General features: G+C 43.5%; 1 protein-coding gene across 1 annotated transcript in view; it reads right to left on the bottom strand.

Annotated features, from left to right (window-relative positions):
* The window catches only part of LOC115083268 (thioredoxin domain-containing protein 3-like), a 218,737-nt gene extending 202,196 nt beyond the window's left edge, over positions 1-16,541 (bottom strand). Inside the window, exon 1 of the mRNA XM_029587076.1 lies at positions 16,477-16,541. The gene's annotated coding sequence lies outside the window, so the exon portion shown is untranslated. The remainder of the gene's footprint in view (positions 1-16,476) is intronic.
* Between the last annotated feature and the right edge of the window lie 414 nt (positions 16,542-16,955).

The following is a 16,955-nucleotide window of genomic DNA, read 5'->3' as shown; positions in this document are numbered from 1 at the left end:
ATCTGCTAACCTGTCTTGGACTTCTGGTCTTAAGTCCAAGGATTTGAGCCAGGTCCATCTTCTTGCACTAATCCCCACTGCAGACACTCTAGAAGCAGTGTCAAAGATATTGTACGCAGCACGGACTTCGTGCTTTCCAGCATCCAGACATTTTTGAACCAGAGTATGAAGTTGAGCCTGGAACAGCTCTGGTAAAGAATCAGAGAAATCCTGGATCCTCTTAAAAAGGTCTCTGTTATACTGGGTCATGTATAACTGGTAAGAGGCAATGCAGTTATGAGCATAAAGCCGTGGAAGACATGCCTGCCAAAAGCATCCAGGGATTTTTGTTCCTTCCCTGGAGGTGTGCAGGAATGAGGTTTTGAACGTCGTGCCTTCTTCTGGGCTGATTCAACAACAGAGTGATGATTCAACTGTGACTTTTGGAATCCAGGAGCTGACTGTACAAGATAGGTGGCATCGGTCTTGCGGTTGACAGGTGAAAGAGAACATGGGTGTTCCCAGTTTCTCTTCAGGAGATCAAGCAGGATTTCATGAATAAGTATAGACATGATTTCCTTAGGAGCATCTAGAAATTGTAGTACTTCCAACATCTTGTGCCTAGAGTCCTCTTCTTTCTGAAGTTGAAAAGGAATGGTTTCAGACATTTCTTTGATGAAATTTGAAGGGGTTAGGAGTTTGGCTTTTCTGGCTGCTGGAAAACCACGTCAGAGAAAAAACTCCATTGCCACGTCTAACTGTTTTTCCTTGGGCCTACGCTTAGTGTAAAGAAAATGTCATGCTCCGACCGCAGTAAGCTTTAGCAAATAAACAGATTTCCTGTCGCCAGCTAACAGGAAGTCAGTCTGCAGCAAAACATATCTAGTGCAAGCTTTTGCAACCCCCAGAACAGCTCATGACCTACTTGCCTTTCACACCTAGATAGTTCAGTACAACTGCCTCATGACCAGCTAATGACCTCCCCCCTCCCTGCCTGCAGGCTGACCGCTTGCACCTACTGCCCACTTGCGCCTACCTAGTAAAAGGTCAGCATAAACACTTATGGTGGAAAACATTGTAGCAGGAAAATATGTGACGTATGTATCATATGAAATGCTATGTAATCATTTACAATAAAAGGAGAGGCTTCCCAGAAGCCGGGAAGAAGCTTCACCATGAATACTGTCTGAGGTGTCTTCATTGCCGTTGCTACATCTGGTGAGCCCGACGTGATTTAAGTCTTGATCCAAGGAGTGACCCGAGACGTGACAACTCCCTGCTCATCCGGCTGGACAGAAAGCCTAGATGCGCATCGTAAAACAGCAAAACTCGCTCCTGCAAACGTAAGTATTTTTTTCTCTCAGCGAGTTTGCTCCCAACAACAGACCCGTTCCCACAGTCGTAAGTATTTATTCAGCGAGTTTGTTCCCAAACATTCGTGAGTATGGGAGGTAAGATTTCAACTCAGCATAGAAGTCATGCGGAAGAATTGAAAAAATTAGTGAAGAATCATTATTTAGTCACCAAGGGAGAAATAGTACATATCAAATTGGGGGACATGGAAAAATTGATAAGAGAAATAGCTTGTCGTTGTCCTTGGTACCCCGAATCAGGAACTCTGAATGTAGAAGACTGGATCCAGATAGGTAACAGTCTGCATACATCTCCACGAGCTCCCATACGGCAGTTATTGCTTTGGCAAAAATGTACAGAGGCTCTAGAACACATCAGGACTAAAAATCTCAAGGCACCAGTTTTAGTTCATGTGCCCTTAGAAACAGACAGTAAAGAAGCAGACAGACTGTCCATCAGCACAGCTAGTACACATACTCATCCCTCATCAGATTTGCAAAATCCCTCAGGAACAGCAACTTCGCTGTATCCTCAGCTTCCCATGCCAGAACCCATGATGCAGCCCATTCAGACCTCCCAGCCTGATTCAGAAAAACAGGCCCTAGGCACAATTGAACCACAACCTGGCCAGTGTGGTGCAATTTGCAAGGGTTTTCTCCAGAAACAACAAAAAGAAAATCTTACAGGAGAAGAATTATTAGAAGGACTTCAAGTCTTTCTCATTACAGAAAGGACTAATGAACTAGGGAGGACAGAATATGAATCCATAGAACATCTGGGAACACACACTCACAAGGCACAGTCCCCAACCACGGCTCCCGTGGTTTCCTCTGCGTTCACCTTAGAGAAAAAACCTCAGGAAACTAAAGACACTGAAATCAGAGAAGCTAGCCTCTCTCCGCCTTACCCTCAAGCTCTTTCACCACCCATAAATTCCCTGTATCCTGAGCTGTCACTGCCTCCTGAGCTTCCTGAATTGTCACTGATTCCTGAACCTCCTGACCTGTCACCTAACCCTTGCCTCCAATCCATGCCTATTTTCCTTGAGAATGTTGAGGAAAGCACGGAGAGTAGTGAGGAAGTTGAAAAAGTCACTGTACCTTCGCCTGTCGCTGGTCCTCCAGCAGCACAAGTTGCCAAATTAGAACGTTCATTTTTTTATGTCACCATTTGGGTTGATTCGTTTCATGGATGGACGCTTGCCTTAAGCCCACAAAGGAGAGTCTGTCCTCTGGAGGGATACCTGACAACAATTGAATCGAACACCGACCAGACTGCCGTAATTATGCCCCCAGGTCTTCCAAGAAATTAGCATATATGACCTTGGGCCAGGCATTCCTAATATCTCAGCAGCGTTATAAGCAAGAATGGTTCCAATGTGAGAGAAATGATTTAATAAGACAGTACAATGCTCTATTGGAAACCAGAATAAACAAAACATACGTATTTAAAACACATTTCCCTACAGGAAATGACAGGGGCCCCTCACACATCAAAAAAGATTCAATGTATGTTACAACTGTGTTGAAATTTGGCCAAGACACTGTAAATTTCATGTACCACATTTAAAATGGCCTCGTTACTCTGAACCTTATATTTCATAGCTATTGGTTACATTAATAGTGCACAGAATTAGTATTGTTTTTAGGACAAAGTAGATTAGGATAGAATCTGGCTATTGATTCATGAATGGAGTTCCCTTTCCTCTGTTGTTAACTCCTGTGGGGGAGGGAGAACTTTTGAAAAGAAAAAAACTGAACTTAGTACTGCAGTTTATCTCCCTAATTCTGTATTTGTATATATCCGATACATTTCTTTAACTGTGCGCTGAAGCTTTCAAACGGGACGCGAGACAGATCAGATCTTCTGCTGATCCAAATCTATTTTCCCTCAAGCTTCAAAACTAAAACTTTTTAATGCTTTCAAACTTCTTTAATACTGAATTGAGGTTACTGACAAAGACATTTACTAGTGTTAAAATTTACAATCTGAAAGGACATTTTAACCACAGAGTTAAACTGACTCTTAGGGAAGCAAGAGTTGCTTTAGCGTGAAAGCACTGTTCTAGGAACTGCTTCTGTCAGTTCAGTGCTGAGCGGAAGTAAGGGTTGTGGTAAAAGGCACAGCACTGCTTATAGGTATGATTTTTGTCAGTGACTTGTGCGGCGAACGGAAATAAGAAAAAAAAAAAGAGTTACTTTTGTTTAAACGGAGCATATTTAAGCTCTACTCATTTGATAATTAACTGTTTGATGTTTAAGTTCTAATTATTCTAATTACTTAGTATTGCACATTACACTTTAGCTCAGAATCTTATTGATTGAATTTATTCCAGGTTAACATCTATACAGTGATGATAGTGCATCCACTAGGAGGCACTGTGTTATTCTACCAGATGTTACTACCAGATATACCATATTGTTTTTTTGTTATCTTAATAATTCTTTGAATACTAGTTTTATTCAGAATTCTGAACCTTTAATTTTTACTAATAGAGGTTGCTACATCTAAAGCAATCCCTCCCAAGTCTTTTCTTGCAAATCCAAATTGCTTTTATTAAATGGTATAATAGAATTGATTCTCCAAGGTTAAAAACGTAACAATTTCACGTTAATCATTACCTTAATAATTTTTTGCAGTGTACCAGAATTTAATATTTTCCAGATTGACAGTCTTCCTGTCATGAGAGATGTGAAGATGAACGCTTTACTTTGCAGCTTATTTTAACAATTTTTCAAAAACATTTCTTACACATCTTTTTGATTTTTGATCTTTTGATCTAATTTTATTTCTGTTACATCTTGCTCTGACACTTAAGCTGATGCTTCATTGTTTTTTAATAACAAAGTGGGAAAACATTATATAAGATTAGTAATAGTAAAGTTATAGTCGTGATGAACTATTCTCATTAATTTGAATTTCAGTTTTTTCCTATATTAGGTACCCGACGTCACAAGAAACACATATCACAATTTAAGCCTTGATGAATGAAAAATTGATACGCCTTGCTGTAAGATTGACTATGACATCATTAAATTTTATTAATCTTGCTGCAGCAGTCAGCGCAAAAAACAGAACTAGCTGCAGTCATTCTACCTTTGCAATTTTTATCAATGCTGATTTAAACATTATTTCTGATAGCCAGTATGTTTGTACTGTTGCTTCTTCTCTTCCTGGAGCATACACACACAAACAAACAGAAAGCGGGAAATGCCATTGGACTTCCCCCTAAACAGGACTGGCTGAACAAAGTATTGTTCACTTTAAATCATCTAAATATATCAAATTCAAATCAGACCACAGCCGCGGATAATCATTATGGGACTAAAGTTAGTCACCCACAACCGTCAGTTTTGTATTACCTAATACTGTCTGGCATGGTCCCTTTCCCGGGCATGCTACTATGCTTTCTCCCACAGATCCAATTTGGGTGCCAATCCGTTATATGAAGCCGTGGAAAGATGGAAAGGCATCTGGATCCACAAAACCCGATCCCAAACTTCTCCCTGAACCTCCACAACCCACAGACGGTCAGAGACCGGACTCCCCGCAAAAAGCAGCCCATGATGACCTGGAAATAGATCAAAGCCCTATCCCACCAATCTGCACAACTCTTGGAACAGCAAGGCTTTGAGAAAACTCCAGAGAACTTCTTATTAGCTGCCTTTTCTTGCCTGAATGCCAACTCATTAACAATTGTGTTCTGTGTACTCATATTTAGCTTCATCTCTCCTGCCATGGCGATGTCTGAACAAGAACTATTGACAATCCAATATGTACATTACCGATGCATAGACTTTATCACAACTATTGAACCAAACAGATTGCTGGGTTTGCATGCACATGCCAGCTCATTCCAGAGAAGGACTATTGATGCATGCAGTCTTTTAACCTATCAGGATGGACTAATTACCCATGGACTTACACAAGGGTCTTTTATAAATTCACCAGTCAATTACACAGTAATGCATTTGAATAGTAGGGTACAAATGAATGCTGTTTTTGTTGGAATATAATAATTACAGTATCACAGGGCTCAGGGTAGGGAAATACCCATATTGCAATCAAACATTCATTCTACACCACATCATGTCTAGAAAATACTACTTCCTTAATGCAACCATCACTGAACACATGCACAATTTCACAACATCTCCTGGCTCCAGGTCTCAGAAAGACTATTCTCATTGCTGTATATACATATCAGATTATAAAGCAAATCTCGCACATACCATAGAGCAGATAGAGGCTATGATTGCAGAAGCGCCACCCTCAGATAGAACACCGGCATCCCCCTGGGACTGGCTATGGTCCTGGCTTCCTAATATCGGTGGTATCACACGACTCCTTCCTGTTGCATTCCTTATGATAGGCTTCCTTGTTTGTTTGGCTTGCTGCGTTCGATGCATACCCCATCTCATATCCATTCTAAAACCTCAATCTCGGCCTGGATACAGAGATGTTCGTTATGTTTGCTTAAAATAAAAATTAAAAAAAAGGAAAGACGAGATGTAGGGGTTAGGAGTTTGGCTTTTCTAGCTGCTGGAAAACCACGTCAGAGAAAAAACTCCATTGCCACGTCTAACTGTTTTTCCTTGGGCCTACGCTTAGTGTAAAGAAAATGTCATGCTCCGACCGCAGTAAGCTTTAGCAAATAAACAGATTTCCTGTCGCCAGCTAACAGGAAGTCAGTCTGCAGCAAAACATATCTAGTGCAAGCTTTTGCAACCCCCAGAACAGCTCATGACCTACTTGCCTTTCACACCTAGATAGTTCAGTACAACTGCCTCATGACCAGCTAATGACCTCCCCCCTCCCTGCCTGCAGGCTGACCGCTTGCACCTACTGCCCACTTGCGCCTACCTAGTAAAAGGTCAGCATAAACACTTATGGTGGAAAACATTGTAGCAGGAAAATATGTGACGTATGTATCATATGAAATGCTATGTAATCATTTACAATAAAAGGAGAGGCTTCCCAGAAGCCGGGAAGACGCTTCACCATGAATACTGTCTGAGGTGTCTTCATTGCCGTTGCTACAGAAATTAATAAAAGACAGATCTTCTGGTGGAGAACATCATCTTTCATTTGGGGGAGAGGGCTCTGATGGTAGATCATCTGTATGTTGGGACAAATCATCGGTTCAAGGATCATAAGGCTGATCTCCAGCACCTAGTGGGTCTCCAGTGGGGAGAAAAGGTGCTAATCCTGAAGGACCAGGCCTAGGCATCGGTGGCATCGGAGGTGGCACCGACGGCATTGATGGAGGCACCGATGGCATCGAAGGAGGCATCGACAGCATTGATGGAGGCACTGAGGGCATTGATGGAGGAACCGACGGCATCGATGGAGGCACCGAAGGGGTTGGTGACATCGATGGACGAGTCGGTGGTAAAATCTCAGACGGTAGAATGGGTATCGGTGTTTCCTCATCATCCGATGATAATGGAATTGGTATGGAAGGCACCGGACCCACTGGTGCTCTCGGTTCCATCGGTGGTAGGGCACCAATCAATGCATCCGGTCTACCCAGTAGCGGTGCAAGCGCTACGGGAATTGGATTGGTGACCGGCTCGGGAACTGGTACCGGCATCAATGGAGGTTGGAAGCCCTGAAGTGCTTTACTGATGGCCTCTTGGATCATCCGATCCAATTCCTCGTGGAAGCCTGGGGCGTGGAACCCCAGCTCTGGAGTAGAAGGCAGCACTGGCGTACCCGGATGGTCCACCGGTGAAGGTGGAATCGTGGATCCCGGCACCACTGAGGTTGGGGAATGCCTCAGTGACCCGGTCACAGAAGAGGATGGGGCCTTTTCTGGATGGGGCTTCTTTGTCAGTGGCTCTGTCGACGTCGATGCCAAGGGCTTGCCTGGATCGGTGGACTGAGCCTTGCAATGACAGTGTTGATGTCTTTCAAGATGATCTCCTCGGTCCTTTTCTAGAGGAGGGAATCAACACCTTTGGAATCATTGACGTCGGTCGGGCAGCAGCGGTGTCTTGGTGCTGGTGAGAGGTTGATGGTGCCGGCTCGGACGAAGTCGAAGCTATCGATGGAGTCGGGGTTTTTGACTGAAAGAGAAACTGCATTTTCTCTAAACGAGCCTTATGGCCCTTCGATGTCATTTGGGCACATTTGGTGCGTTAGGACATCGTGGTCGGACCCCAAACACATAATGCAGACCCCGTGCAGGTCAGTGATGGACATTGTTCGAATACAGTCGAGGCACTGACAAAAACCCGATGCCATGACTCCGTCAAAAATTTAGCCGCGGTGCGGTCGATGGCCAGTAGGCCCCGAAGGGATAACTCAACAGGAATAGACTGCAACAAGGGTAAAATCTTACCTTTTTACCGCAGAGTACAGATAACGATAGGGGGACCCCTATGGGGTAGAATATTTTTGAAATTTTTGAAAGAAGTTCCATGAGGAAAATTCCTGTCAGGAATCTCAAGATCTCCTTAACCCGCATGGCTACTGCTGCACGGAAAAAAGACTGAAGGGGGACCCCTGCTGGATGCAGGGTCAGTGCATTGCTGGGCATGCCTGGTAGGTGCCAGTCAAAGTTCTAGAAACTTTGACAAAAGTGTTTCGTGATTGGGCTCCATCCTGATGATGTCACCCATATGTGAGGACTACCATTCTGCTTGTCCTGTGAGAATACAGACAGGCTGATGATGATGAAGTACGGCTATATGTCAGCAGTGTCAGCAAGTCAGTTTTACTCTGTCTCCATCTGCTGGTAGGAATGCATAATCCACTGGTGTGGGTTGACCTGCCTGAGTGCAGAGGAAGAAATATTTGAAAAAAAAAGTATTTTATTTTTAGAGACTTATGAAAAAATATGAAAATAAAATAGACTGCAGAACAGAAAAGAAAAAACAAGTTTGACGAATGGAAGAAAGACTGAGGGAACTCCCATGGCATCAGGTGACCAGGAATGCCTACACATGCTCAGAAAATCCTTCTTGGCTTTTCTGAGCTTTGAGAAGTTTCCATCTCAGCACTGTTGGATGACATCACTCACTTGTGTAGCTGATTACTGTCCTCCTTGTCCATGGACAAAGGTGTTTTCACAAAAGGAAACTGCTATACACTTTAACATGGTATCAACAAAGGCACAGATTATTAGTGATAATAAAAGAAGCAATTATTCCAAAATGATCAATAAAAGTAAAAGTAGACTCAGATTCTCGTGTTTTTTATATTAGATGGCTGAAGTTGTGTGGGTAACTCAGAGAGTCACATGACCACTCCTTGCAAATCTAGGGATGAATCCCATATCCTAACAACATTCTGATATATATCTCTTACATATACATAAGCTATTCCATAGCAAACACTTTCCACACCTGCTGGAGCCACTATTCAGTTGAGGATTTGTCCTGTGAGTTCCTGCAGCTAGCCACATTTTGTCTGGCTATCACTAGGAAATGTACTATTAAGAGAGCATCTCCTCTTAGATTGAGGGAATATATTCAGACCAAGCAGTACTATTAGGGAGTCATAAGGTAGTTCACACCTAGTTATGTAATAAATGCAGGTGGTTACCTCAAGCTAGTAGATTTTGATCATGAGAGCGGTCCACCACACATAATAGAAAGTACTTCCAGAACAGTGTTGGGTAAAATCTAGTCCTCAGTGTCCATATATCAGATTTTGTCCCAAATGAATAGTGAGAGATTTGCATGCACTGCTTCTAATATACATATCTCATACATATTCACATGAGATAGTCTGACAATTTGACCACTGTGTGGCCCTTGAGAACCAGAGGTTCTTCACCCCTGCTCTAGAACCACAACCCCACCAACATGAACTGGATGACCTTACTCAATCTGTTTCCTATTCTGTTGGGTATACCTCTTGTTTGCTTCTTACTGTTTTACAGTATAATCTCTTGGCCATGGCCTTCATATTTCAGACCCTCTGATTGTAGTTAGCTGAGCACTCTCAATAGCATGCAAATTAGGGAGTTATCATCTGGCCCCATGTATTAAATAAACAAACAATGTGCCATTAGCAAGTGCTTGATAAATAGCAAGGAGGATGAGAAAACCACATTATTTACTTTGCTTATGCTAAATATTCATTTGCATGTGATGCTTCTTCATTTGCAAGTATGGACATGGTCATTTTGCATGCTCAGACAGATCCATTGCATGCTCAGACAGATCCATTAAACCACACCTGTGAGCCGTCCGAGCCCCTTCTCGTGTGCTCCCCGCCCGCCACTGACCTCCCCTCCAGCAGAAGCCGCCCGAGGCTTACCCTACCGTCTCCCGAGGCCCTCCTGATCGTCTCTGGAATCAGTCCACCATGCATGAGGCAGCTCGCCCGCCCGACGCAAACTCAGCCTTCCACCCACCTCTTCCACATCGCCTTACCCAATCAGCGATCATGTCCTGATTGGGTAAACTCATCTAAAACTAACCCCTGAGGTCTTTAAATTGCCGATCCATCCTGCGGTGCCATGCGACTAAGGAGCGTGAACAAGGGGCCTGCCCCTTGCTGCTCCCCTTTGTGCTGCCCCCTTTTTTGCAGACCCTTCCTACCTGGTACCCCTCCTCACCCTGATCCTTCTCCCCTGCCGCAATTAGCTTAGTCCAAAAGACAACCCCCCCCTCATCCTCTCGCTTCCGTGCAGCATTCCACATACCTCCTCTCCTAATCACTCTGTTCCTTCCCTTATCTACCTAAACCCGGTCTCCAAATTCTCTCAAACACCATTCCACTTGATCTCCAATCACCAATCAGACATGCAAACCTTCCCTATTCCCACCCTCAAGCACCTCCCACACCACCACAAACATTTTGAAATAACCACTCCACTCTCCAGATCACTATTGCCCATCATGATATCCCCACTTACCCAATTCCTCAGCCTCACCACCCATTCTCTCTTACATAACTCCTAATCCCTAACAAAAAAGATCCCCATCCTTAACGACCTCCTACTCGATACCCAATCTGACATATGTGCTATAATGGAAACATGGTTCAAACCCACCGATTTAGTCCTCCTGAACCAACTTCCACACAAATCCACGACATTGTCTCGCTACCTAGGCAAAAAACAAAGAGGTGGTGGCCTACTTCTGGCCTCCAAAAAGGAACTCGGACTAATCCCACTGTCCATACACTCACCCCCTAAATTTGAAATCGGACTCTTTAAATCAACCTTACTTCAAGTCTGACTAAGCTATACCCCTCCAGGCCTTCTTGATAATAACTCCTCACCCCTCATCGAATTCTTAGCTGAGAATTTAGAGTGGGACATCCCAACCATTATCTTAGGGAATTTCAACCTCCATGTCGATACCACCCCCTACCTCCCATTTGTGAAGCCTTTCTTTCTTCTGTCAATGCCACACCCTCAATTTAATTTTCATTAACTCACCCCTCCTCTCGGCCGACACACCATCCTGCACCCCAGTCTCCTGGTCAGACCACACACTCATAAAAACTAACCTCACCATAAAAAAACATACTAACCCTCCTCCCACACACAAAAACACTATATACTTTTGAAAACCTTGTAACAAGGAAGATCTAATTCTCTCCCTCACAGTTGCCATTGATAATCTAGACCTATCCAGCCCGGATTCAGCCCTCTCCTCTTGGAATAACATAACCAACAACATCTGTCCATTAAAGTCCTTTAAACTAAACCCCACCCGAAATACAAAAAAACCATGGTTCACATCCAAACTAAAAAAAAAACTCAAACAGGAACTAAGATCAAAAGAAAAGAAATGGCACAAAAACCCCTCCACCCCCTCGCTGGCTGCCTGTTACGAATGGGCGCTGGTAGGTGTAGTGGTCACCACCTACAGGGGTGTCTCAGGGAGGAGGGAGACAGGGATGCAGTAGTGGCTAGCTGCTGGCAGGAGCAGGCAGGAAGCGGAAACTAGCGGGGAACTGTGAAGGTGGGAACTGGCTAGAGAGAGTCCAATACAGGCTGGAGGAATCTGATACCAGGTGCATGAAGGTAAGAGTGAACTTGACATACTGGAACTGCATGGAGGTATGAATGAACGTGAATGCAGGTAAAGGTGAACAGAAAACTGGAACTGAGTGCTGGTAAGGATGAATTCAGGAAGCGTGCGGGTAAGAGTGTTACTGACTGGAGATATAAGTGACTGGACTGAGGGAACCCAGGGAAATAAGACTGAGAACGAACTAGACAGACAAACCAGGACAGCACTAACACTGAACATGAAACACATAAGCCCGAAGGCAGCGGGGTAAGGCAGGAAGCCTGATGGCAGTAGGGCAAGACAGGAAGCCTGATGGCAGTAGGGCAAGACAGGAAGCCTGACGACAATAGGACAAGACAGGAAGCCTGACGGCAGCAAGCAAGGCAGAGAGCCCGAAGGCAGCAGGGCAAGGCAGAGAGCCCGGAGGCCACACACACACAGCAAGGCGGGAAACCCGAAGGCCACACACACACAGCAAGGCAAGGCAGAAGACCCGAAGGTCACACACACACGCAGCAAGGCAAGGCAAGGCAGAAGGCCCGAAGGCCACACACACGCAGCAAGGCAAGGCAGAAGGCCTGAAGGCCACACACATGCAGCAAGGCAAGGCAAGGCAGAAGGCCTGAAGGCCACACACACGCAGCAAGGCATGGCAAGGCAGAAGGCCCGAAGGCCACACACACGCAGCAAGGCAAGACAAGGCAGAAGGCCACACACACACAGCAAAGCAAGACAAGGCAGAAGGCCCAAGGGCCACACACAGCAAGGCAAGGCAGAAGGCCCGAAGGCCACACACAGCAAGGCAAGGCAGAAGGCCCGAAGGCCACACACAGCAAAGAGGCTAGAGCAGGGAGCCCAGACGAGCTCGATGCCGAAGCACCGGGGGAACTGCTAGGCAGGGTAATAAAGGAAGTCTGGGATATAGAATAGACAGGGAGAGAGGACAGGGCCAGCCAGGAGAGCATGCTCGTGGGGGACCTCTGGTGGTGAGGCAGCTGCAAAGCAGCCTTGGTGGTAACACTGCCTACAAATCATCCCTCCACACCTACAGAATGTCCACACAAAAACAAAAATAGACTTCTATGCTCTTAAAATCTATAATTTTCAATATAATGCTAAAGCCCTCTTTTCATTAGTCTCCAATCTCACAAAACGGCCCCTCCACTTATATCTGATAATGAAGCCAAATCCAAATGCGACGAATTAGCGCTCTTTTTCCAAGACAAAATCTCCAAGCTTCTCTTAAGATTTATTCCACTCTCCCCACACTTCAACACCACCACCACAAACTCCAAAGCCACTCCTGAATCCACTCTCGAATCCTTCAAAACAACCTCCTCCTCTGAAATTGAATCCTTCCTAAAGAAAATGAAGCCCTCTTCCCACCCTGCCAATACTATCCCTCGAAATCTCTACTAACCATCCCTAACATAATCTCTCATCCCCTAGCCAAAATGATCAGTTGCTCACTCACCCATGGATATGTTCCCGATGCACTGAAACAAGCCATCCTTAAACCCATTCTGAAGAAACCCAACCTTGACCCCTCAAACCTAGCTAACTTCAAGCCAATCTCCAACCTCTCTTTCATAGCAAAACTCCTGGAAAGAGTAGTGAATCTCCAACTCACTGATCATCTTGAAAAAAATAACCTCCTATTCCCTTCCCAATTCGGCTTCCATAAATTCTTCAATACCGAAACACTACTTATTTCACTCACAGACACTCTCCTCAAAGGATTAGACAAGGGCCAATCTTTCATCCTTGCCTTACTTGACACCTCTTCAGCATTTGACACCATCAATCACAATATCTTACTAGATCGACTCTCTGACATCGGCATCACAGGAGCTGCCCTTAGGTGGTTTGAATCCTACCTCAACAATAGAATCTACAAGGTTAGAATAGGTAACAAAGAATCTAACTCTAACCTTACAAGAGGAGTCCCCCAAGGTTCCTCCCTCTCCCCTACACTATTCAACATCTACCTCCTCCCCCTATGCTAACTCCTCACCGACCAAGGCCTTACCCACAATATCTATGCGGACAATGTCCAAATCGTCATCCCCATTACAGAATCTATCCCAAATCCCTCAAGATTTGGGAGAACTGCCTCACCTCAGTCAACCGCCTTCTTACCAGTCTCAACCTTGCTCTCAACACAGCCAAAACCGAACTCCTAATCATCTTACCTGACCATCACAAACCTTCCTCAACCCGACTCGACTTCCTCAACCCGACTCCAATATGTCAGAGACCTAGGAGTCACCATAGACAACCATCTGAACCTAAAAAAATTCATTAACACCACCACGAAGGACTGTTTCCACAAACTCCATGTTCTAAAAAAATTACGAGCCCTCCACCATTCCTACAACTTTCGCACGGTCCTCCAAGCCTTACTTTTCACCAGAATCGACTATTGCAATACCCTCCTCCTAGGCCTCCTGCAATTTCAATCAAACCTCTCCAAATGCTCCAAAACGCTGTGGCCAGAATCCTCACCAAAACCCACAGAAGAGATTACATTAACCCCATACTCATGGACCTCCACTGGCTCCCAATACATTTTAGAATCCTTCACAAGAGTCTCACTATTATCCATAAAACACTACATAACCAAAACATCCAATGGCTAGAAACTCCCTACACTATCACTCATCACACCCGACCTACCAGAACCGCCTATAAAGGAATCCTCTACATTTCCCCCACCCCCCAAACTCACCCATCACATAACCACGAAAGAACGGGCCCTCTCCATTGCCGGACCAACCTTTTGGAATTTAATGCCCCCTACCTGCCCCCAAAAAAAAACTAAAAACCTGGCTTTTCTCACAAGCATTTACCTAACCTCGCCTCTCCTATGCCATAGCTACCCCTATCTCTTTATATCCCTTCACCCTGCACCCTCCAAACTAAATTTGCCTCACTTCAACTAAGTACCACATTCCCGCCCCTCTCCCCCCACCTGCTTAAGGTCTGCCTCTGCACCCCTTATCCTTTATCCTGCAATTGATTTCTCCTTATATATTCACCACAAATTGTAAACTCACCCCTGTAAATACTCTACAGCTTGGCTATATTGTAAATACTCGTTAATGTTCTTTATGGCTAACATTCCTCTCCTTTACTTGACTCTGCCATGCTAGCCCTTTTACCCCCAGTTCCAGTTCCCCTTTGTTACATGTAATTTCTAATTCCTCTTCCAAAAGTTTAAAGTTACCCCTGTTTCAATATAAACCGATGTGATATTCCAATGAATGACAGTTTAGAAAAGTTTTAAATAAATAAATAAATAAATAAACAAACAAACATACAGGTACCTTAATTACATGCTGAAGTTTATTACATAGTCCCACAAGTCAGGAGGTGCCTATGGTACTGAACATTGTCCCTAGAATGAAATTCCAGAACTATGCTATGAAGTCTATTAACTCAACAAACTAAGGGGATTATTTTCCAAGCTGCATTCTGGGCTTTTCGCATGCGAAAACACCTTAACACATAGTGCAATGCTAATTTAGAAAAGGGAAGGATTTCTGGGCTGGCAATGTCATATTGCACAGTTTTAATTACACTTTTTTCATTTAGCTGTGTAACATGGCTTTATCATACTTTGTGATGTTTTTGCAAATAGTGTTTTTAGGAGAGAGAAAGAGAGAGACTGATTGACTAGCTATAAGGCCCTTATAGTATTTAGATATTTATACCTCTATATGAGGCCCATCTAGTTACTTGAGGTGAAGTTTAGGTATTAGTGTAGGGGTTAGGGGCCACTTTGACATTTGGAGTGAGATGTACGAACAGAACAGTACACTCTTGTGAAGATTTGAGGTCCTTCGGAGTGAGGAAACTCAACCAAAGATGAGATTTGTACAATGTTCTCTTAACCTAGCTAGATGTTACCCAGGAAGAGAGTCCATCAAGTTAGATAGAGAACATTGTACAAATCTCATCTTTGGTTGAGTTTCCTCACTCCGAAGGACCTCAACTCTTCACAAGAGTGTACTGTTCCGTTCGTACGTCAGCTCAGTGGGCTGCGGTGGTTAAAAAAGCAAACAAAGGGTGTTATTTTCCAACTCATGTTATGGCATTTTCACATGCATTGAGAGAGAGAGAGAGAGAAAGAGAGAGAGAGAGAGGGACTCACTACCTGGGTAACATCAAGCTAGGTTGAGAGAACATTGTACAAATCTCATCATTGTGTGAGTTTCCTCACGCTGAAGAACATCAAATCTTCACAAGAGTGTACTGTTCTGTTTGTACGTCTCACTCCCGCATGTAAAATTGGCCTCTAACCTCTACACTATTACCTATGCCTCACCTCGAGTTACTAGGTGGGCCTCCTAGAGTAGCATAAATAGCTACCTACTACAAGGGCATTGTAGATAGAGTGTGTGTGTGTGTCTCTCTCTCTCTCTCTCTCTCTCTCTCTCTCTCTCTCTCTCTCTCTCTCTCTCTCTCTCTCTCACAAATATAATAATAATATAACCAAACAGTTAACACACTTTGCAGTAATACCTGTACTAAGATAGCCTATGGGAGAAGGGTGACCAAAAATGATAAAGGGGATCAAACAATTCCCCTTGAGAAGAGATCAGAGCTGTCCAATTTGGAGAAGAGACAGCTGAGGGGGGGATATGATGGAGGTCTATAAAACCATGAGAAGACTAGAATAGTAAATATAAATTGGTTGTTTACTCTTTCAGAAAATACAAGGACTAGGGGATGCTCCTTCAAGTTGCATATTTAAAACTAATTGGAGAAAATTCTTTTTCGTTCTATGCATAATTAAGCTCTGGAATTCATTACCAGATGATGTGGATAAGGCACTCTCTCTGCGGTAATACCTATGCAAAGCACTAAGATAGCACACTTTGTAATAAATAAGCTATTACCATAAAACATACCCTTTTTTCTTTCACATGTAATAGTTTGATAAATCTATTATGAATGACAAATCCAACTATCCATCATTTCTTTAGATGCAATTTTTCTTTCTCTCTTGTTCAACTGGCCTGATGAAGAGACTAGATAATATATGAATGACTAAAAACGCAGCTCAAAGATTCTTGTTTCCTCTGCTTTTTGTAGCTTCTCCAATCAAATGTCACTGTAAATGCTTTAGACTACCTATATAAAAAAGAAATCACCGTTTACTTACCTCTTCTGTATTTTTCTTGAAAAATATTTCTTATTTGCTTTTCGGTAAGTGTCATTATTTTTTCTACCTCAATAATGTGGCCTGTTTGTTTAATCTTCAACAGCAGATCAGTCACCAGAATTAATAAATTGAAACAAAAAATTATTTGCATTTTATCTCTATGACAAAAAATTCAGCACTAGAAAAATAAATCACCAACAATCAATGTAATAAATTCAGACAATATAAAGATGGAATTTTCAAACAGCCTGAGTAGTTGCAAATTATGTGGGGGGTTTGAAGGACTAATTTTCAAAGCAATTTACCCTTGTAAATGATGATTTATCCAGATAAATTGGCCTTACTGAAAATTGCCCTGTTAAAATGAGGCTTAAAGTATGTGTGGGATTGACAATGTGCATATTTTTTCTTGCATTAAAAGGAATGTACCTTTGGGAATACTTAAGTCAGTGAAGGAAAATAGCGCATATACATGACAT

Source organism: Rhinatrema bivittatum, chromosome 2 (assembly GCF_901001135.1).
Source record: "Rhinatrema bivittatum chromosome 2, aRhiBiv1.1, whole genome shotgun sequence".
Lineage (NCBI taxonomy): Eukaryota > Metazoa > Chordata > Amphibia > Gymnophiona > Rhinatrematidae > Rhinatrema > Rhinatrema bivittatum.
The sequence above is the reverse complement of the archived record's forward strand: the minus strand, read 5'-3'. Positions and strand labels throughout refer to the sequence as shown.